This window comes from Sinocyclocheilus anshuiensis, unplaced genomic scaffold (assembly GCF_001515605.1).
Source record: "Sinocyclocheilus anshuiensis isolate Anshui unplaced genomic scaffold, SAMN03320099.WGS_v1.1 scaffold674, whole genome shotgun sequence".
Lineage (NCBI taxonomy): Eukaryota > Metazoa > Chordata > Actinopteri > Cypriniformes > Cyprinidae > Sinocyclocheilus > Sinocyclocheilus anshuiensis.
This window is the reverse complement of record NW_015542395.1, coordinates 267,870-272,238: the sequence shown is the minus strand read 5'-3', so window position 1 is coordinate 272,238 and position 4,369 is coordinate 267,870. Positions and strand designations below refer to the sequence as shown.

The 4,369-nt window shown below is 40.1% G+C and overlaps 1 protein-coding gene across 1 annotated transcript in view; it reads left to right on the top strand.

Annotated features, from left to right (window-relative positions):
* The first annotated feature begins 274 nt into the window (after positions 1-274).
* Positions 275-4,369, top strand: part of LOC107692829 (galactose-3-O-sulfotransferase 3-like) — a 22,748-nt gene continuing 18,653 nt past the window's right edge. The window contains exon 1 of the mRNA XM_016492036.1: positions 275-509. The gene's annotated coding sequence lies outside the window, so the exon portion shown is untranslated. The remainder of the gene's footprint in view (positions 510-4,369) is intronic.

Here is a 4,369-nt window from a genome sequence, read left to right as displayed (position 1 = left end):
ACTGATGGCAGATGGACTATTTTGACGATGTCTTTCATACTTTTCTGGGCCTTGACAGTGTTATTTACTTGGCAGTCACTGGGACAGTCACAAGCCTCCCGGTTTTCATCCAAAATATCTTAAATTGTGTTCAGAAGACGAACGAAGCTTTTACGGTTTTGGAACGACATGGGGGTAAGTGATTAATGACAACATTTTCATTTTGGGGTGGAGTATCCCTTTAATTGCAGACCCTTCTCGGCTCTCCGCATCTTCCTCGCGCGTGCGTCGTGAATGCTCTGTCTCACTGTCATGCTGATGACAGACAGCAGCAACCGACGCGCCGATATCAACGCTGAGATGACCTACCGAGCACCTCAGAGTCTCGTGCGCTTCACATCCTTCGATCCGGAGCGCAAATAACCGCGCACGAGCGAATCTGAAGCGCTTCGGGCTCGTTGTTTCACTGTGCGGATCACAGACCGCATCCATCCATCCATCCATCAGTCAAAGGTGCACAGATGACAAAGGTGGGTGAGAATGGAACCGGCTGCCGTATTGCTTTATCACCGTCAGTGGTCTGGATTGACAGTACACCTGTCTCCTATCACAGCCTAATATTATATATTTATGATGCATTTACATTGCTCTGTTCTCACGCCTGGTGCGTTTGCAGCAGAAAGCAAACGCGTCGCATCGGCGTCCCCTCATTCATCTTTCTGATTTACAGTGATGACCAGCTGATTTATGCATATTGATCTCATTGATCTGCATGCTGTAAATCAGGTTTTAAGTGACAGATTCACCTGTGAGGATGTGTTTGGCCAGCCGGTTTCATCAGCTAGTTGATTTGAATGACTATAATGATGTTTGTTCCAGTTTTAGCATGGAATGTGCCTAAAATTTTTAATTTAGCATTGAAATATCTTAAAAAGGCTCGTGCAGTTTGGTGTGAAAGTTTGTGTTCAAAAAGTTTTGAAATGCTTATTTAAAGCTGTTATTATGAGTCAGTGATTCAGTGGTCGGCTTATTTGGTGTAATGCTTTACAAGAGTTCAGTTTTGTTGAAAATGAAAAATGGAAAGCTATGCTGTCCTCGAATGCTTTTAACAAGCAACTTTTCAGTTAACATTAAAACAAACCTGTCAAGTGTGAGACGGACTTGTCACTGTGTGATATGCAATTCAGATGGCAATGAATAATCAGTCTTGAGCACATCAGGCTTGTGTGGCATGAGATGAGCTGATCTGGTCTGCTTAATGCTGTTCATCTTTGTCTGTTTGTCCTGCTGTTCCTATTTCCCCCGATAGAAAATTATTAATTATTTTGACCACCAGAACATCTGTAGGAAATACAACAAATGTAGGTAGAAGAAATGTAGGAAATACAAAGAGGTAATAATAAAATGATTAAATAAAAGAGGTAATAATAAAATGATATAAAATCTGAACTAAGAGGAACCGGATTTATATATATATATATATATATAAAAGAGTTATTAAGAATCTTATCTAACCAGGAAAGAAAGAGTTGATTTAACCTGTAAGCATTCCACTGTATTGCCCGCGGTACACTGCATTGTTTTTGAGGGTTAACTTCGTGACATACAACTTTAAACAAAAAAAAAAAAAACCTAAACATGAAATGCATATTTTTGGATAGCTGAGATTCTCATGAATGCACATCAGGTGCATTCAGTGTCTTTGTCAGACCGCCAACATGGCTTCATGCTGTGATCCAATAGCTCCCAGCTATAGTCATCTGCAGGCATCTGTTTACAAAAAAATGTAGGCGGAAGATTCTTTCCCTTTTTCAGTGCGTTCAAAGTTCTATTACTCAGTTTTACCGGTAAGACTTACAGTGATTGTGAGGTTTGTTCTGTTTAGGAACAAACCTCAGAGCATCATCTTTCAAAAGAGACCAAAACCATGCATATACTCCAAATGATTCAAGAACAGCATACAATTTCCTTTGGGTAAGCCTTTTTTTAGGTGTTCTAAGCAAATTTTACAGGAATGCTAAGTGGTTAACTTATGATTTGAATCCAGCACTCAATACACAACGGACAGTGACACGGCACTAGAGTATCCTGGTCTCCAGAGGTCTTGCCTGAGCCGGATCGTAATCCCAGTGACTTTTAGCAGACTTAGTTTACCAGCCCAGATCCTTGTGCATGTTAGATGAACACGAGTCTGAACCGCTCTCAGAACATCCGAGATGCAGATGAGTTTGTTTCTTCATCAGAACAGATTTGGAGAAATGTAGCAGAAATGTCAGCTGTTTGAACTCTCATTCTGACGGCACCCATTCACTGCATTGGTGAGCAAGTGATGAAATGCTAAAACTCTCCAAATCTGTTCCTATGAAGAAACAGACTCATCTACATCTTGGATGGACGAAACTCCAGTGAATAAACAGATAGTCTACATTTTGGTTGGTGAATGAAATTGTGCAGATTTCAATTTATTTTGACCAGTTTTTGCCTCCTTATAAACAACCCTTCCCAACATTGATTGAGCATGTGTTGGCAATGTGTTACTTGCCATTTCTTTGTAATTGTGCATTTTACTAGCAACTTATAAGTGAAAATTGTTTCTATGCCATTTTTTTTTCAATGCTGGTGTATGAAATTTTACATTTACCAAATTGCTTTGATGTTGCTGTTTGACTTGATTAGACTAAACGTAATTACAATCTTGGTGCTTGAATATCGCATTACTACAGTAATAGATCTCGAAAGAGCTTTGTTGTGAGAGTCTGATCGCCACTCTCCCTGAAAGTCAATAGGAGAACGCGTGTTCAGCTGAGATCAATTACATGATTCCCTTCCATTATTAATAGACTCTTCAATTGATGCTAATTTAGTCTGATGGGGCAAAGTACAGCGACTTTCTGATATGACATTTACAGGATAGATTGTGATCGTTATGACTTAATAAACATCAGGCCAATAATAATCATAAATTGCAATGATGCCAGTCGATGTGATATCAAAGCTGTGTTGCTCCGGATTATTCTTGCATGTATTGTGGGCACTTGAGAAGGTAAGGCGAGATGCGGAGACGATCTATTATGGCGCGTCTCTTGTGTTTCTGCTGTGGTGGTATGTTGTCGGCATTTAAAGTGGGAATCTGATTAGATCGTCTGTGATTAAATATTTACTGGTGGCTTCTCCACTGCTCTGGAGAAAAGTGAAATCGGGAAAGTGTGTGTTTTTTTGCTTGCATGCATCTGCCTGCCTGCTTGTGTATTTCTCAGACTAATTTGCTGCCCTCATTAAACTCGCAACCTTTTCCGTGACCCTTGTGTTAATTTCCCTCTGCCGATGCTGTGTCTCACTCTCATCCTCGTTTTCTTCTGCTTGACTATTAATGTCTGTTTGACGTCTTTCTCTGATAGTTCAACCCGATCTCATGAAAGTGCGTATGAATAGTACGCCAAATAAAAACAAAAACTCGTGGTATTAAATAGTATGCCAAATAAAAACCAAAACTCGTGGTATTGATACGCAAAAATGGACTTTGGCGTGTATATGCTACGCGATGGGTAGGTTTAGGGTTGTGAGGTAGATGCGTATCATATGTACGTGAAAACTTCGTATCATATGCACGCCAACAAGTTTCGTATCATATGCACGCGAAAACTGCGTATTATATGCACGCCAGACACATACGTATCATATGCACGCCAACAAGTTTCGTATCATATGCACACGAAAACTGCGTATTATATGCACGATGTGCTTTTTGATTACTACAATTTAATTTAAATGTTGAAACAGAGTCCAGAAAAATCCAAATGGGGGGGAGGGGGGGGGAACAATTAACAAGGAATCCAGAAAATTAAACCGGAAGTTCTAATGGCATCCGAGAGTACAAACTGCCAACCCGATCTCATGAAAGTGTGTATAAAAAGTAGGCCTACGCAAAATAAAAACGAAAACTCCTAGTATTGATACGCAAAAATGGACTTTGGCGTGTATATGCTACGCGATGGGTAGGTTTGGGGTTGTGGGGTAGGTGCGTATCATATGTACACGAAAACTGCATTTCATATGCACGCCAACAAATTTCGTAACATATGCACGCGAAGACTGCATTTCATATGCACGCCAACATATTTCGTATCATATGCATGCGAAAACTGCGTATCATATGCACGCCAACAAATTTCGTATCATATGCACGCAAAAACTGCATATCATATGCACGCCAACAAGTTTCGTGTCATATGCACGCGAAAACTGCTTATTATATGCACGCCAAACACATGCGTATCATATGCACGCCAAAGTCCATTTTTGCGTATCAATACCACGAGTTTTCATTTTTATTTGGCATACTATTTATATGCATTTTCATGAGACCGGGCTCTGTTCGTTACATATTATT